Genomic DNA, 19,284 nt, shown 5'->3' with positions numbered 1-19,284 from the left:
TTTGGGTGAACCCAAGGACTAGGCACTTTCAGAGCTCACCTGAGTTGAAAAACATTTTACAACCCTCTTTAATGCAATACATTAAGAAAACTTCAAACAGGCCGGGCGCAGTGGCTCACACCTGTGATCCCAACACTTTGGGAGGCCAAGGCAGGGGATCACTTGAGGTCAGGAGTTTGAGACCAACCTGGCCACCATGGTGAAACCCCATCTCTACTAAAAATACAAAAATACAGGCATTGTGGTGAACACCTGTACTCCTAGCCACTCAGGAGGCTAAGGCAGGAGAATCGCTTGAACCCGGGAGATGGAGATTGCAGTCAGCCGAGATCGCGCCACTGCACTCCAGCCTGGGTGACTCCACCTCAAACAAAAACAAAACACTTCAAACAATGTTACTGTAACTCCTTCTATTTTCCTGTTTTGTGTTTCACTTATCCCTAATTTTTGTCACTCATAGTCCTTTCAGCTCTGTCCACTGTAAAAGAGGGGGCCTTGTCCCTTTCCACTAACATCGACTTTGTGTCCCTCCATTAAGAAAACCTTGGCCGGGCATGGTGGCTCACGCCTGTGATCCCAGCACTTTGGGAGGCCGAGGCGGGTGGATCACGAGGTTAGGAGATCAAGACCAGCCTGGCCAACACAGTGAAACCCCGTCTCTACTAAAAATACAAAAATATTAGCCGAGCGTGGTGTTGGGTGCCTGTAGTCCCAGTTACTCAGGAGGCTGGGGCAAGAGAAGCACTTGAACCCGGGAGGCAGAGGTTGCAGTGAGCCGAGATCACGCCATTGCACTCCAGCCTGGGCGACAGAGTGAGACTCCGTCTCAAAAAAAAAAAGAAAAAAAGAAAAAATCTTTCTGGGCCAGGCGCAGTGGCTCATGCCTGTAATCCCAGCATTTTGGGAGGCCGAGGTGGGCAGATCACCTGAGGTCAGGAGTTTGAGGCCAGCCTGACCAACATGAAGAAACCCCGTCTCTACTGAAAATACAAAAAAACTAGCCGGGCGTGGTGGTGCGTGTCTGTAATCCCAGCTACTCAGAAGGCCGAGGCAGGAGAATTACTTTAACCCGAGTGGCGGAGGTTACGGTGAGCCGAGATTGCTCCATTGCACTCCAGCCTGGGCAACAAGAGCAAGACTCCATCTCAAAAAAATAAAAAAATAAAAGAAAGAGAACCTTTCTGTGATGGCTTCTGTTCTGTTGTCTATAATTTGAAGACTCCAGCAGAATCACTATGATGTAAATGTGTGTGCTCATCAGATTGTAGATGCAAGCTAGGGCTAGCTGCCCTGAGCGAGAGCACACACTCTAGGGGCGATTAGTGAAGCAAGTCATCAAATGCTTCAGATAGCTCTGTGTCCAGTCACACGGGAGGCTTTAACCAGCACGATGGATGTTAGAGGTGTTTCACTGGTGAGGTTAGCAGTGTCCAGGATGCGTGGATTCTCAGAAATACTTGAAGAGCTTTTCCTGCCATGGCAGGGGCAGGATCCCATGCCTGGTGACTCATACCCCTAGAACAGCACTGTAGGTTTGACTCCTAAACGCTCCTGTAATCCAGCTACTGATTCAAAAAGAGTCTTGACTGCCAGGTGCGGTGGCTCAGGCCTGTAATCCTAGCACTTTGGGAGGCCGAGGCAGGTGGATCACCTGAGGTCAGGAGTTTGAGACAAGCCTGACCAACGTGGTGAAACCCCATCACTACTAAAAATACAAAAAAATTAGCCAGGAGTGGTGGCAGGCGCCTGTCATCCCAGCTACTCGGGAGGCTGAGGCAGGAGAATTGCTTGAACCCGGAAGGTGGAGGTTGCAGTGAGCTGAGATTGTGCCATTGCACTCAAGCCTGGAAAACAGAGCAAGGCTCCGTTTCAAAAAAAAAAAAAAAAAAAAGAGTCTTGGCCCTTTGGGTTTGACAAGATGCTAGCTGAATCCTCACTGGAGACTAGGGTTTCATTTGTGTCAAGTGGAATGGAGTAGTACTGAAAAGGTCCGAGATCTGGGGCTTCATCAAGTCCTCAGAACACATTTGAAAACTGTTTCTGTACCTGCCTGATAGTAAACATGATGTGCATGCGGCCCTATCTGGGCTGAGACTTGCTTCCATTGTGGCCATGATGTTGTGGGTCAGGAGTCTGTGGACCTCATCTGTTATCTACCAATGATTATAAACAGACAAATTGCCTTAGGTTGGTTCACAGTATTTTGTTTACATCCCACTTCAGAAAAAATCCTTCCAGCAAATATACCCGCATCTCCTTCCTTCCTCCGTGAGGGAAAAGTCCAGAGGTGTGGGAGTGGGGGAAGAGTCACCTCTGTCCTCTCTCCAGGTTTCCCACTAGCTGGAGGAAGCATCTCCCTCCTTTCTTTAATTTACAGGTTCATTTCCTGAGTCTCCTTTTTTGCTTTTCTTCCAGAGAGCAGCGTGTTTTCCACACAATGTGTGTTTGCTAATAAAAAGACCTGTAAGTTTTCCCAAGCTAGGTAGTAACACATAAGCAATTGACTTCTTGAAAACCACTGATATCAAATGTGTAAAGCAACAGTGTCCTTTAAAATACAAGATAAGGGCTGGGTGTTGTGGCTCATGCCTATAATCCCAGCACTTTGGGAGGCTGAGGCGGGTGGATCACCTGAGGTCAGGAGTTCGAGACCAGTCTGACCAACATGGAGAAACCCCTTATCTACTAAAAATACAAAATTAGCCAGCCATGGTGGTGCATACCTCTAATCCCAGATACTCAGGAGGTTGAGACAGGAGAATTACTTGAACCCAGGAGGCGGAGGTTGCGGTCAGCCGAGATCGTGCCACTGCACTGCAGCCTGGGCAACCAGAACGAAAAAAAAAAAAAGATAAAATTGCAAAGAAAAAAAAATCTATGTCATCATTATAGAGTAGTAACTTTTACACTTATGTTTCTTTCTGAGGAGATTCTAAGTCCTGAAGAGTCAGTCTCAGAAATTACAATCCCCGCCCTCATGCCCTTTGGTCCAGGCTTTCATCATATGTTGTCTACAGTATTATCACTGTCTAGATTGGTTTCTATTATTCCATAGTTATTTTTATTGAATGGAGGTACAGCAAAGTGCATCAATTTTAAGTGTACAGTTCAATGAATGTTGACATGGTTGTACACCCCTGTGGGCACCACCACACATCTCCAGCACCTCCAAAAGGCTGCCTCATCCCCTTCCTTGTCAATACCAAACCCCCAAAAGGATGAACTACTCTAACTTCTACCACCTTAGATTGCTTTCGTCATCTTGAATGTAACTGAACAAAACAGTATATACTTTTTGGCATCTGGTTTATTTGCTCAACATAGGGCAGTGAGATTCATTGACTCTGTGGCATAAAACGGTAACTTACTCTTTTGTATTGCTGTGTGGTATTCCAATATATGAATATATTACAATTTGGTGTGGATGGACATTTAGGTGGTTGTCAGTTTTTGGTTATTGTGATACAGCTGCTAAAAACATGTACATGTCTTTCAGTGGACTCATTTTCCTTGGATAAGTACTAGGAATGGAATTGCTCAGTGTTAGTATAAATGGCGTCTTAAAGATTTTTATTTTCTAGTTGATTGTAGAAGCATGCACAAATACAGTTGGTTTTTGTATACTGACCTTCCTTCTAGCAACTGTGCTAAATTCATTTGTGAAATCTCAGTTTATTTGCAGATTCTTTCAGACTTTCTACGTATATCATCATGTCATTTGTGAATAATGACAGGTTTTTTTGGTTTCCAGTTTTTATTCCTCTCCCCGCTTTCTTGATAGTATGGCTAGAACCTCCAGTACACTGTTGGGTATTGGTGGTGATGGTACATACCATTGCCATGTTTCTGATGTCAGGGGAAAGTATTCAATATTTCAGCATGCAGTTTGATGATATGTATACCTAATTAAAATTTTCTTGTGTTTTAGAATAATTTCGTAGTCACAGAAAAGTTCAGAGTCACAGAAAAGTTCTGCAAAAAGTGCTTTTTTCAGATGGATACTATTTTTGCAGTATTTTGTGAAAGCTTTTTGCAGGTGGATACTATTATTATTGTTATTATTTGAGATGGAATCTTGCTCTGTTGCCCAGGCTGGAGTTCAGTGGCACAATCTTGGCTCACTGCAACCTCTGCCTCCTGGGTTCAAGCGATTCTCCTGCCTCAGCCTCCTGAGCAGGTGGGATTACAGGCGCCTGCCACCACACCCAGCTAATTTTCGTATTTTTAGTAGAGACGGGGTTTCACCATCTTGGTCAGGCTAGTCTTGAACTCCTGACCTCATGATCCACCTTCTTCAGCCTCCCAAAGTGCTGGAATTACAGGCGTGAGCCACGGTGCCTGGCACAGATGGATACTATTTAATGGATTAACAAATTTTCTATTATTGGTTTCCTTACGTTAACAGGTATTGAATTTTTTCAGGTGCTTTTTTGTATATTGAGATGATTACATGATTATTCTTTTAGTCTCTTCATGTAAAATTTGTGTTGATTGACTTTCAAATGTTATACTAATCTTGCACTACTAGAATAAACCCGGCATTACTGAGCAAAGTGTGAGGTCTTTTTTGGGTATATTACCAGATTTGCTTTGTTAATATTTTGTTGAGGATATTTATATCCAAGCTTATTAAAGAGGTTGTCCAACAATTTTCTCTTTTTGCAATGTCTGTTTTTGAGTCTCGATATTGGGATGTGCCCACCTCATAAAACACGTTGGAATATATTATCTTTTCCTTTTTTTTTTTTTTTTTGAGACAGAGTCTTGCTCCATCGCCCAGGCTGGAGTGCAGTAGTGCGATCTCAGCTTGCTGCAACCCTATCTCCCATGTTCAAGCAATTCTCCTGCCTCAGCCTCCCGAGTAGCTGGTATTATAGGCATGAGCCACCACACCTGGCTAATTTTTGTATTTTTAGTAGAGATGGGGTTTCACCATGTTGGTCAGGCTGGTCATGAAGTTCTATTGTTTTAAAAAAAAATTTGAAGAAAACTAATATTTTTCTTTCTTCAACATTTTGAGTAATTCACTAGTAAAGCCATCTGGACATGGAATTTTCTTTGTAGGAAGGTTTTATTACTAATCCAACTTACAGGACTATTCAGATTTTATTCTTCCTTCTCATCTCATATTTATTTACTTGTATTTTCCAAAGACTTTGCTGATTTCATCTAAACTATTCAAATTATTGCACAAAGATAGTTACAACATCTTATTACCGTCTTATTGTTGTAGGATCTGTAGCAATATTCTCATTTTAATTCCTGACATTGGTAATTCATTTTTTTCCTCTTGACAGTTTATTAAATTTTTTTTGTTTTAGAATAATTTCAGAGTCACAGAAAAGTTCTGAAGATATACAAAACGTTTCCATATACCTCTCACCCAATTTGTTTATCCAATACTTTTGTCAAAACTAAGAAATCAACATTGATATGTTACTATTAATAAACTCCAGACTTTACTCATATTTCACCAGATATTTTCTTTTCTTTTTTTTTTTTTTTTGAGACGGAGTCTTGCTGTGTCACCCAGGCTGGAGTGCAGTGGCCAGATCTCGGCTCACTGCAAGCTCCGCCTCCCGGGTTCACGCCATTCTCCTGCCTCAGCCTCCCGAGTAGCTGGGACTACAGGCACCCGCCACCTCGCCTGGCTAGTTTTTTGCATTTTTTAGTAGAGACGGGGATTCACCGTGTTAGCCAGGATGGTCTCAATCTCCTGACCTTGTAATCCGCCTGTCTGGGCCTCCCAAAGTGCTGGGATTACAGGCTTGAGCCACCGCGCCCGGCAACCAGATATTTTCATTAGTGATCTTTGTTTCTTCTAGGATCCAATCCAGAACACTGCATTGTGTTTAGTTATTACTTTCTTAGGCTTTCCTTGTATTTCATGACCTCAACAGTTTTGAAGAGGACTGGTCAGATGTTTTGTAGAATGTACTTCAGATTGGGTTGTCTTGCATTTTTCTCATTATAGGACTGGGGTGATGGGTTATTGGAAAGAAGACCAAAGGTGACGTTCCCTTCTCATCACGTTGTATCAAGGGGTACATACTACATACATGACAGCATTGGTGATGTTAACCTTGATCACTTGGTTCAAGTAGTATCTGCCAGATTGCTTTACTGTGACGGTACTATTTTTGCCTTTCCATATTTTATTTTTGGAAGTGAGTCACTAAGTCCAGCCACACTCAAAAGTTGAGTGAGGGCAGCAGAGGAGGATAAGATTCACTTCCTAGAATGTAGAGAATCTACACATGTTATTTATAATTCTTCTTTCCCACTTATTCATTTATTCAGATATTTATTTATATCAGTATGGATGGATACAGAGCAAAACAGGAAAGGGTGGAGAATGGATCTGAAAGTAAAGAGGCAACTGACTGGCAATAGGGCTAAGCCAATATTACTTGTTTTCTAGTTTCTTTGGGATTCTGAGCCCAGAGCCTAGACTAATGTGTCTGTTGGATGGCTGGATATGTGGCAAATTGATGTTCTGTGTCATCCAGCTTTTAAGACTAAGAACAGAAATGGCCTATTGTGTTATAGTATGTGGTAAATGCATGGGTGACACAGGAAGAGGAACTGATTCCTCTGTCAGGAGCACATTAAATTAAGAAAACTGAAGACACAGAAAAAAGTTTATGTGATCCATATGCCACACACCCTTCCTGTCATGGTCCTAATGTAGCACAGAGAACCTCAACCCAGCGCTGACCGGAGTAGTTCAGTACTCAGCTCTCAGGATGCTGAGGGGAGTCAAGAACAGTGGAGGGATGGGGGATGGAAGTGAAGAAAAACAACTTGTAAATGACAACCAATGAATTAAAAATATAGCTTTGTATGTATCTCCAGAGCTAAGTAGTGCCTTGCAGACAGCAGCAGCTTGGTAAATATTTGCTGAATGAATGAATGACTTAGGGATTTGCTCAAACAAGGAGTAAGATTTCTGTGTATTTGGACGTTAAATAAGCCCCAAGCAAATAAATGCAACTTTCTAAAAGTGAACAGACCTAAAAGGTTTATGATGTTGAAATTGTAAGGGAAGACCAAGCTGTAATTCCCTGATGAGGACATCAGATTTGAGGATGTGGGGGTGGGTGGTGAAGCTCTAGTTGACTGATAACAAGAAAACAGTGGGCAGTTCCCAAGCAGAGTGTCCTTTGTCAGCTTAGTAACATATAAACTTGTCCTAGTGTTGCTGTCAGCTGGTTTGAGGGGTGGGGGGCAGATTCCAGACTATTTTAGGGGTGTTAGGAAAGAGAGTCCTGGTCAGTATCTCGCAGGTAGATGCTGGAACCTGGATGAGAAAGAGCTGAGACATACCCATCCCAGAGGGCTATTGGACTTTGTGGATATGAGTTAGCTGAAACCCTCAGAGACAACAAACAAAATCCACATAGGTGTTCTCACACACTGGAAGCTCACCGTTATCAACAATCAAATAAAGGCTGTGGGGACAGGAAGGGAAGCCTGCTTCATCCTCCTCTCTGGGCCTCTAGCAAACCAAACACCTCCACATTGCTCCCTTGCTTAACTAAGCTGACCCTTCCACTCTAATTTTATTTACAATTGATATTTTATTTATAAACACTTCTAATACCTGCCTAATTCACCCAGATAATCCAACAGAAAGCTCTTAGAATCACAGAACGTTAGATTTGCAGGAAACTGTAGAAATTATCTAGTTCAACCTCCTTATTTTGTAGGTGAGGAAAGTGAAGCCCAGGAGGGAAATGCTTAGCTCAAGAGCACACGTTTCCTTAGAGTCAACCTGGGACTGTAACCTCAGTGCTAACGCCCAGTCATGCTGCTCCCCGACCTCGAGGAACCTCAGCGTGGATGCATCAGCCAGACCGCAGGCTGTCCTACCTTTCCACCGGCGGAAGCTCAGGAACTGACAGTGGAAAACTTACAGCCAATAAAAAATAAAAACGGGGCCAGACGCGGTGGCTCACGCCTATAATCCCAGCACTTTGGGAGGCCGAGGAGGGCGGGTCACGAGGTCAGGAGATCGAGACCATCCTGGCCAACACGGTGAAACCCCGTCTCTACTAAAAAATACAAAAAACTAGCCGGGCGCGGTGGCGGCGCCTGTGGTCCCAGCTACTCGGGAGGCTGAGGCAGGAGAATGGCGGGAACCTGGGAGGCGGAGCTTGCAGTGAGCCGAGATCTGGCCACTGCACTCCAGCCTGGGCGACAGAGCGAGACTCCGTCTCAAAAAAAAAAAAAAAAAAAAAAGGCTGATTTTTAAAAATCATGTATGTAGCAAAAGGCTTCTTGGGGTTGGGAAAAACAGTATGTCCCATTAGAAGACAGAAATTGTGAACTGGCGATGACTCGAAGGATTGATACCATTCAACCGGCAACCCTCCCTCTCCTGATACAAGTTCCCCAAACAGGCTATACGCTCTCGTCTCAGAAAAGGTGATGAGCACTGTCACCTACTACCAAAAATTAAACAGGACCCAGAATTTAATACGAATCCCAGTAACATGGCAACCTAGTAGTAACTCAAAATTAAAATGCCCTCTGAGAATGAACAAACCTCACAACATCAAAGCCCAGGTAGCACTCACGTCCTCACAAAGCAGCCATGGCGGCCGCCATCTTGGATCCGCAGCTCCCCAGGTGACCGAGGGATGAAAACCACAGACTCGCCGGGCGGGCGCGGTGGCTCACGCCTGTTGTCCCAGCACTTTGGGAGGCCGAGGCAGGCGGATCACGTGAGGTCAGGAGTTTGAGACCAGCCTGGCCAATATGGTGAAACCCTATTTCTACTGAAAATACAAACATTAGTCGGGCGTGGTGGCGGCGTCTGCAGTCCCAGCTACTCGGGAGGCTGAGGCGGGAGAATCACTGGAACCCGCGAGGCGGAGCTTGCAGTGAGCCGATATCGCGCCACTTTAACTCCAGCCTGGGTAACAGAGCAAGACTCCGTCTCAAAACAAGCAAACAAACAAACAAAAACCCCACAAACTACAAAAGTAAACAACAGTAAGTGCAACATTTTGCAAGGGCTATGGAGAGATTCACACGCTAAGAAATCAACATTGGAAAACTAAGCACCCCAATAGAAGTAACATTTTTTCATGAACTCACTCACAAAAATACACCCAAGAGGGACACTTGAAAATGAAATAAAAAAGGACTGAGTGGGTACAAATTGGGAGGGAAAAAAAAGATTAAATAAGTCAGGAAGGGATAAGACGATAAATTCAACGATGAGTTAATGAAATTTGATGCCAGGCACCAGAGGCGGAGCTGCTCAAACATGCATCAGCTCTTTTCTTCCTTTGAAGCCTGAGAAACAAATTGTGCCTATTTATAAGATTTTAAATTCCAAAAACAGGAGAGTACTTGAGTTAATAGTCATCGAAAGAAAAAAAAATCGAGTTGTTAGAGTATTTCGCTGTTGGTCTAAATAAACTTTAAAAGGATGAACAACGATGTTCTACCTGCTGGGTGCTGGAGCAGGCTTGACAGGGAGGAGAATGGGAGACACAAAATACTCATAGAAAGGGGAATAGCAGCAGAACTGCGCCCACCATGGGAACCTCAGGAGAAGCACTAGCAATCAAAATAAAGCACATTTTTAAAAAGACTTTGTACTTTCATACACAGAATTATATTTCAGCCACTGAATTAATATATGCCACTTTCTTATTCGTGAACACATGCGTTATGCAAAGAGTTATTTCATTTTTAAACGTAACTTAAAAAAAATTATTTGGGGCCGGGTGTGGTGGCTCATGCCTGTAATCCCAGCACTTTGGCAGGCCGAGGTGGGTGGATCACCTGAGGTCAGGAGTTTGAGACCCACCTGAACAACCCTGGTGAAACCCTGTCTCTACTAAAAATACAAAAAATTGGCTGGGTGCAGTGGCTCACGCCTGTAATCCCAGCACGTTGGAAGGCCAAGGTGGGTGGATCACCTGAGGTTAGGAGTTCGAGACCAGCCTGACCAACATGGTGAAACCCCATCCCTACTGAAAATACAAAATTAGCCGGGCATGGTGGCGCATGCCTGTAATCCCAGCTCCTCAGGAGGCTGAGGCAGGAGAATCACTTGAACTCGGGAGGCAGAGGTTGCAATGAGCTGAGGTCATGCCATTGCACTCCAGCCAGGGAAACAAGAGTGAATCTCCATCTCTCTCTCTCTCTCTCTCTCTCTCTATATATATATATATATATATGCACAAAATATACAAAAAATTAGCTGGGCATGGTAGTGCATGCCTATAGTCCCAGCTACTTGGGAGGCTGAGGTGAGAGGATCACTTGAGCCCAAGAGTTTCAGCCTGCAGGGAGCCAAGTTCATGCCACTGCACTCCAGCCTGGGCGACAGGGTGAGACCCTGTCTCAAAACACACAAACAAAAACTAAAAATAGAGCTAGCATCTGATCCATCAATCCCACTGCTGGGTATATACCCAAAGGAAAGGAAATCTGTATATCAAAGAGATATCTGCCCTCCCATGTTTATTGCTGCACTATTCACAATAGCCCAGATTTGGAAGCAACCTAAGTATCCATCAACAGATGAATGGATAAAGAAACTGGTCCATATGCACAATGGAGTACTATTCAGCCAAGAAAAAGAATGAGATCCTGTCATTTGCAATGGTATGGATGGAACTGGAGGTCATTATGTTAAGTGAAATAAGCCAGGCACAGAAAGACAAACTTCACATGTTTTCATTTATTTGTGGGAACTAAAAGTAGTAAAACAGTTGAATCCCTGGAGATAGAGAGTAGAATGATGATTTCCGGAGGCTTGAAAGGGTGATTGGTCAGAGGGAACTGGGATAGTTAATGGGTACAAAAATATAGTTAGAAACAATGGGACAGGCGCAGTGGCTCACACCTGTAATCCCAGCACTTTGGGAGGCCAAGGTGGGCTGATCGCATGAGGCCAAGAGTTTGAGACCAGCCTGACCAACATGGTGAAACCCCGTCTCTACTAAAATACAAAATTAGCTGCGCATGGTGGTGCATGCCTGTAATCTCAGCTACTCGGGAAGCTGAGGCAGGAGAGTCATTTGAACCAGGGAGGCGGTGGTTGCAGTGAGCTGGTGGTTGCAGTGAGCCAAGATCACACCATTGCACTTCAGCCTGGGCAACAGGAGAGAAACTCCATCTCAAAAAGAAGAAAGGAAGGAAGGAAGGAAGGAAGGAAGGAAGGAAGGAAGGAAGGAAGGAAGGAAGGAAGGAAGGGAAACAATGGACTGGGTGCAGGGGCTCATGCTACTAGCACTGTGGGAAGCCAATATGGGAGAATGATTGAGCCCGGAAGTTCAAGACCAGCCTGGACAACATAGTGAGACACCATCTCTGCAAAACATAAAAAAAGGGCCGGGCTCGGTGGCTCACGCCTGTAATCCCAGCACTTTAGGAGGCCAAGGAGGGCAGATTGCCTGAGGTCGGGAGTTTAAGACCAGCCTGGCCAACTTGGTGAAACCCCGTCTTTACTAAAAATACAAAAATGAGCTTGGCATGGTGGTGGGCACCTGTAATCCCAGCTACTCGTGAGACTGAGGCAGGAGAATCGCTTGAACTCAGCAGGCAGAGGTTGCAGTGAGCCCAGATCGAGCCACTGCACTCCAGCCTGGGCAATAGAGTGAGACTCCGTCTCGAAAATAAAAAAAATAAAAAAAATTAGCCGGGCGTAGGGGTGCACGCCTGTGACCCCAGCATCCAGGAGACTGAGGTGGGAGAATCATTTGGGCCGAGGAAGTTAAGACTGCAGTGAGCCCAGATCCGGTCACTGTACTTCAGCCTGGGTGACAGAGCAAGACCCTGTCTCAGGGGGGAAAAAAAAAATGAATGAATGAATAAAATCTGGTATTTAATAGCAAAATAGAGTGACTACAGTCAACAGTAATTTACCGTACATTTTTAAATACCTAAAGGAGTATATCTGGATCGTTTCTAACACAAAGAAAAGATAAATGCTTGAGGTGATGGGTACCCATTTACCCTGATGTGATTATTATACATTGTGCACCTGTATCAAAACATCTCACATCCCCCATAAATATATACACTTTTCTGTACCCACAAAAGTTAAAAATAATAAACTAAATCAGGACAGTGGCCATAAAGAAATAAAAGAAGAAAAAATAGTTGCCTGTTAGGACAACTGTAGGAAGCGGAGTTGGGGAGGCAACACTGACTTGCATTCGAAAGGAAAGCGTGATTTTTTTTTTTGAGACGGAGTCTCGCTCCGTCGCCCAGGCTGGAGTGCAGTGGTGCGATCTCCACTCACTGCAAGCTCCACCTCCCGGGTTCACACCATTCTCCTGCCTCAGCCTCCCGAGTAGCTGGGACCACAGGCGCCACCACCGCACCCGGCTAATTTTTTGTATTTTTAGTAGAGACGGGGTTTCACCGTGTTAGCCAGGATGGTCTCGATCTCCTGATCTCGTGATCCGCCCGTCTCGGCCTTCCAAAATGCTGGGATTACAGGTGTGAGCCACCGCCCAGCCGAAAGCACGTGACATTTTTGAAAAGTTAGAGAACTGAAGGGCGTTTCCTTTTCTAATCGACTGTTACGATCAAAGTGGAATTTTTGTTGTTGTTATCGCTCTTTCAGAGGAAGGATGTTCTACAAAATGAAACACAGGCAGTAGAGGAAGATGATATTCTTCAAGAAATCTAGATCAAGAAAGTCAGGGTTTGCTTGAAACTTTTAAGAGAAGTTTCTTGTATAATCTCAAAATTTCAGGAGAGGTGTCATTCGCAGATGACAGTTTAAAAACGTTCCTTCTCACAGATTTCTCAAAGACATTATCTAAGAAGGGGGTGTGGGGAAGGCAAATGGCCCAGTAAAATTTGAATGGAGATATATTGGCTTTTTGAAGCATAGTAGAAAAAAGTTTATCAGTGAAATGCCAGCCAAAGAGAGGCTATTTTGGTAAGTGGTAAATTGTATGGTAATGTTAAAAATAAATAAATGTGGCCAGGTGCGGTGGCTCACGCCTGTAATCCCAGCACTTTGGGAGGCCGAGGCAGGCGGATCACGAGGTCAGGAGATCGAGACCATCCTGGCTAACACGGTGAAACCCTGTCTCTACTAAAAAATACAAAAAATTAGCCAGGCGTGGTGGCGGGTGCCTGTAATCCCAGCTACTCGGGAGGCTGAGGCAGGAGAATGGCATGAACCCAGGAGGCGGAGCTTGCAGTGAGCTGAGATCGGGCCACTGCACTCCAACCTGGGTGACAGAGCAAGACTCCATCTCAAAAAATAAAAATAAATAAATAAATAAATAAATGTATGTATATTAATGATGGCGATATAAATAAATAAGTATATGAATACGGGTGACCTGTCAGAACTGCCCGTGTCCTCTACCGTGGGGACCAGGATGTTTCTGCTACATTTCATGAAGTATGTCATTGGCAGCTAAGATGCTCAGAGCAGCAAAGCAATGAAACAAAATCTGCTATCCTGGCTAACATGGTGAAACCCCGTCTCTACTAAAAATACAAAAAACTAGCCGGGCGTGGTGGCGGGCGCCTGTAGTCTCAGCTACTTGGGAGGCTGAGGCGGGAGAATGGCGTGAACCCGGGAGGCGGAGCTTGCAGTGAGCCGAGATCACGCCACTGCACTCTAGCCTGGGAGACACAGCGAGACTCCGTCTCAAAAAAAAAAAAAAAAAAAAAAATCTGATATTTAAATGATTCTTTTCAACACTACAAAACCTTGGGGTCGATTCTCACAGAATGGAAGGGTTTTGAGGGCATTAAACAGGGTGGGTATATTTCTTTGGCTGTATCTCCCACACATATCTCCTTAGTCTTCCTTTTAAGACTTTCAACTCTGTAGTTTATTCTGCTGTTTTTCTTGTATTTTCTTTTTCTTTTCTTTTCTTTTTTCTTTTTCTTTTTCTTTTCTTTTTTTTTTTCTTTTGAGACAGAGTCCTGCTCTCTCACTCAGGCCGGAGTGCAGTGGTGCGATCTCCGATCACTGCAACCTCTGCCTCCCGGGTTCCAGCGATTCTCCTGCCTCAGCCTCCCGAGTAGCTGGGACCACAGGCGTGCACCACCACACTCGGCTGATTTTTGTATTTTTAGTAGGGATGGGGTTTCACCATGTTGGTCAGGCTGGTCTGGAACTTCTGACCTCAGGTGATCCTCCCACCTCAGCCTCCCAAAGTGCAGGGATTACAGGCGTGAGCCACCATGCCCAGCCAAAAATACCCTTTTTATATAGAGAAATTATTTTCTGAATCCTGATTGATTTGGGAAACAGCTTACATTGAGGTGTGCCTCTTCTTCTGCATCCCCAGGGAAAAAATGTGGGCTGAGTTTCCTCCTAAAGGCTGGCGTTCCGATCTAGCTAGGAGAGCTTCCCATTTTTTTCCCCTTTCCCCCCTTTTGCTTTATTTCTAACTTGCATTTTGCAGCATTGGTAAGACAACAGGAAGCACTGGGCTTCCTCTCCAGGGCATTCAGCTGAAGGGATGTGCTTACCACATTGAAAACAGTAGCCGGAAAAGAGAGCACCCACCCACCCTCCAGAGCGTGACCTCTCCCCTCCTCCTTGCTCTCTCTGCCCTCCCCATGCCGGCCCCATTTCCCCCTCAGTGACTGGGAGGCCCCATTGGCGTTGCACTGTGCAGGCCCCCCCTCCCCGGTGTCCGTGCCAGCTTTATCCCCACTGAGATTTGATGTAGCTGTATGTGTACCTTCCCAAGTTCTCCTAGACAAAGGTTTTTGGAGGTCTGAAGGAAAGACGGTTTTTGAACCGTGATCTGCTAATACCATCTCTCTTAAGATTTTGAGATGATGCAAGGAACTTCTCAGTCTCAGCAAGATAAGATGCTGTTACGTAAAGTTACTAAGAGTTAGTCAGTCATCCAGACTCAGACTCACTTAGTGTCAGAATTGCTCCTAATGTCCTTATATGTAAAATGGTTTGCTGTGTTGCCATTTATAAGCTAAACACCCTTGACATAAGCAAAGGGAGGGATTACTGGTTGCAAACTCAGTGTGTAAAGGGATAAGAGTTTTAAATATGATGCAATTTAAAAAAAATTTTTTTTTCTTGACATGGAGTCTAAGTCTGTCACCCAGGCTGGAGTGCAGTGGCGGGATCTCAGCTCACAGCAACCTCTGCCTCTTGGGTTCAAGCAATTCTCCTGCCTCAGCCTCCCGAGTAGCTGGGATTACAGGCGTACACCACCACGCCCGGCTAATTTTTGTAGGCAGGGTTTCACCGTGTTGGCCAGGATGCTCTTGATCTCTTGACCTTGTGATCCTCCCGCCTTGGCCTCCCAAATGCTGGGATTACAGGTGTAAGCCACTGTACCCGGCCGCAATGCATTTTTTTTTTTTTTTTTTTTTTCTTTTTTTTGTTTTGAGACAGAGTCTTGCTCTGTCGCCCAGGCTGGAGTGCAGTGGCCAGATCTCAGCTCACTGCAAGCTCCGCCTCCCAGGTTTACGCCATTCTCCTGCCTCAGCCTCCCGAGTAGCTGGAACTACAGGCGCCCGCCACCTCGCCCGGCTAGTTTTTTGTATTTTTTAGTAGAGACGGGGTTTCACCATGTTAGCCAGGATGGTCTCAATCTCCTGACCTCGTGATCCACCTGTCTCGGCCTCCCAAAGTGCTGGGATTACAGGCTTGAGCCACCGCGCCCGGCCAGTGCATTTCTTAAATGTATTTGATTTAAAATTAGCCAGGCGTGGTGGCTCTCTAAATGTCTCCTGCCTCTCTGAAATGTATAAAACCAAGCTGCGCCTGACCACCTTAGGTACATGTTCTTAGGACCAGTCATGGGCCATGGTCACTCATATTTGGCTCAGAATACAGCTCTTCAAATATTTTACAGAGTTCTGGCCAGATGTGGTGGCTCACGCCTGTAATCCCCAGCACTTTGGGAGGCCGAGGCAGGTGGATCACCTGAGGTCAGGAGTTTGAAACAAGCCTGGCCAACATGGTCTCTACTAAAAATACAAAATTTAGCCAGGCATGGTGGCTGGCACCTGTAATCCCAGCTACTCGGGAGGCTGAGGCAGGAGAGTTGCTCAAACACAAGAGGCAGAGGTTGCAGTGAGCCGAGATCGCTCAACTGCACTCCAGCCGGGGGGACAGAGCAAGACTGTCTCAAAAAAAAAAAAATTATTTTTTCTTCCAGAGTTTGACTCTCCTTCGACAGAACCAACTTTGGACAGAAGGTCCAAAAAGCTGCTGAGGACAGTCTTTGCACTGATTGCACTGGCAGGACGATGGGACCTTGAAAACAAAAGCCGTATCTGGAATGAGTGAAAGACACCGTTGTTTTGGGACCAATTACAGAAGACTGTTTTTTTTTTTTTTTGGCGACAGAGTCTTGCTCTGTCACTCCAGGCTGGAGTACAAAGGCACCATCTCTCGGCTCACTGCAACCTCCACCTCCTGAGTTCAAGCGATTCTCATGCCTCAGCCTTCCTAGCAGTTTGGACTACAGTTTGGACTACTACGCGCCACCACACCCGGCTAATTTTTGTATTTTTAGCAGAGACGGGGTTTCACCATGTTGGCCAGGCTGGTCTCGAACTCCTGACCTCAGGTGATCCACCCGCCTCAGCCTCCCAAAGTGCTGGGATTACAGGCGTGAGCCACCGTGTCCGGCCTTCGCCTAGTCTTTCTTCCCTGAGAAATGACATCTGTAAAAGTTGGGTTCTACTTTTGAAAAACTTGGATCAGGTGATTATCTCAGAAACAGTTTCCTCCCTGGCACAATGGTTTTCCTAACCAGTGCCCACACCCACCATGAACCGTTAAAATCATGGTGAAAACCACGGTCCCCCTACGCCAGCCTTTGATCCTGATGGTTCAGCAGGAAGATGTTGCTTGGCTGAAGAAGGAATTGAGTGAGGTTCCTCTGGTGTTAATTACCTCCAAGCTGTCACTACATCATGCTGCTGCCTTTGAACAGTCTCAGTGGAAGTGAGTGAGATCTTCAATCACTCTACCCAGCTACTCCGAGTAGCTGGGATTACAGGCACCCGCCACCACACCCAGCCACCTTGAACAAATCTTAAGTGCTCTCAGCTGAGGGTTTTCTCCAAGATTAAGCGAAATTATCCACATAAAGCACTTAACACAAAATAAGTGCTTGGTACTTTTTGATGAGAATGAAATAGAAGGTGGCTAGTTGGTGAGATGAGTTTGTTTTTGTTTGTTTGTTTGTTGTTGTTGTTGGTTTTTTTGGACAGAGTTTCGCTCTTGTTGCCCAGGCTGGAGTGTGGTGGTGCAATCCTGGCTCAACTCAACCTCCGCCTGCCGGGTTTAAGAGATTCTCCTGCCTTCTCCATGTCTGCCATTTAATCAGCAAACGTGCTGTTCAGCAACCACTAACCACTATCGGCTGACAGTTTGATAGACTTGATAAAGACGACAAGTCGTCGAAGCTGTTTTATCTTCTTTGCGTAATATTAATATCTTCACCACAGTTCTTGGGCAAATCATCTTTTTTTTTTTTTTTTTTTTTTTTTTAGAGACAGGATCTCATTCTGTTGCCCAGGCTGGAGTGCAGTGGTGCAGTCATGGCTCCCTGCAGCTTCTACCTCCTGAGCTCGAGTGATCAGCCTCTCGAGTAGCTGAGCCTGCAAGCACATGCTACCGTGCCTGACTAATTTTTGTATTTTTTTGTAGAGATGGGGTCTTGCTCTGTTCCCAGGCTGGTCTCAAAATCCTGACTCTCAAGTAATCCTCCCGCTATGGCGTCCCAAAGTGTCGAGATTACAGGCATGAGCCCCCACGCCCAGCCACCTTGAACAAATCTCAAGTGCTCTCAGCCGAGGGATTTCTCTGCGATTAAGGGAAATTATCCACATAAAGCACTTAGCACAAAATAAGTGCTTGGTACTTGTCAATGAGGATGAAATAGAAGACGACGAATTGGTGAGAAGTGTTTTTTATTTTTATTTTTTGTTTGTTTTTATTTTGGTTTTTTGGTTTTTTTGGACGGAGTTTCGCTCTTGTTGCCCAGGCTGGAGTGCAGTGGCGCGCTCTTGGCTCAACACAACCTCCGCCTCCCAGGTTCAAGATAGTCTCCTGCCTCAGCCCCCCGAGGAGCTGGGATTACAGGCACCCACCACCACACCCAGACACCTTGAACAAATCTTAAGTGCTCTCAGCTGAGGGTTTTCTCCAAGATTAAGCAAAATTATCCACATAAAGCATTTAGCACAAAATAAGTGCTTGGTACTTGTTGATGAGGATGAAATAGAAGGTGACTAGTTGGTGAGATGAGGTTTTTAATTTTTTTTTGTTTTTGTGTTTTGTTGTTGTTGTTGTTGGTTTTTTTGGACGGAGTTTCGCTCTTGTTGCGCAGGCTAGAGTGTGGTGGTGCAATCCTGGCTCAACGCAACCTCCACCTGCCAGGTTTAAGAGATTCTTCTGCCTCAGCCCCCCCGAGTAGCTGGGATTACAGGCATGAGCCATCGTGCCTGGTTAATTTTTTGCATTTTTAGTGGAGACAGGGTTTCACCATGTTGGGCAGGCTGGTCTCGAACTCCTGACCTCAGGCGATCTGCCTGCCTCAGCCTCCCGAAGTGCTGGGATTATAGGCATGAGTCACCGCCCCCGGCTGAGAAGTATTTTTTAAAATAACACTTTTTTTTTTTTCCCCTAGCTCCATCATCTGTTTGCTTTGGCCATCACAACACCCACACTCTTTTTTTTTTTTTTTTTTTTTTTGAGACGGAGTCTCGCTCTGTCGCCCAGGCTGGAGTGCAGTGGCCAGATCTCAGCTCACTGCAAGCTCCGCCTCCCGGGTTCACGCCATTCTCCTGCCTCAGCCTCCCGAGTAGCTGGGACCACAGGCGCCGCCACCTCGCCCGGCTAATTTTTTGTGTTTTTTGTAGAGACGGGGTTTCGCCGTGTTAGCCAGGATGGTCTCGATCTCCTGACCTTGTGATCCGCCCGTCTCGGCCTCCCAAAGTGCTGGGATTACAGGCTTGAGCCACCGCGCCCGGCCCACACTCTTTTAAAGAAGGTCTCCAAGGCTAGAAAGTTCTCCCACTCTAATTTGGGTAAAATATGAATATGTTTGCAACACACTGAGGCGTGCCGTCTTCCTCATGTCCACCCATGGACTCCGTGGAAATCAGAGGGCTCCATCTTCGGGAGATTTGCTTTCGTAGTGCTGGCTGCATCCTTAGCACTCTGTGGTTCCCCGATACAAGTGCTGGAATCTCTCGGGCTCAGTATTACTAAATGAGTAGCCAGCTGCATCATGCAGGGACCCAGCAGGAACCAGATGGCACATTCAAACAAGGACAAGTCAGGAGGAT

At 45.5% G+C, this 19,284-nt stretch overlaps 2 long non-coding RNA genes across 2 annotated transcripts in view; one reads left to right on the top strand and one right to left on the bottom strand.

The window, feature by feature from the left end:
• The window catches only part of LOC126948014 (uncharacterized), a 198,653-nt gene extending 179,407 nt beyond the window's left edge, over positions 1-19,246 (bottom strand). The window contains exon 1 of the long non-coding RNA XR_007723311.1: positions 18,902-19,246. This is a non-coding gene — a long non-coding RNA (uncharacterized LOC126948014). The remainder of the gene's footprint in view (positions 1-18,901) is intronic.
• The window catches only part of LOC126948015 (uncharacterized), a 340,440-nt gene that overhangs the window by 125,369 nt on the left and 195,787 nt on the right, over positions 1-19,284 (top strand). The window lies entirely within an intron of this gene.

This window comes from Macaca thibetana, chromosome 2 (assembly GCF_024542745.1).
Source record: "Macaca thibetana thibetana isolate TM-01 chromosome 2, ASM2454274v1, whole genome shotgun sequence".
NCBI lineage: Eukaryota > Metazoa > Chordata > Mammalia > Primates > Cercopithecidae > Macaca > Macaca thibetana.
This window is presented reverse-complemented; position numbering and strand designations above follow the sequence as displayed.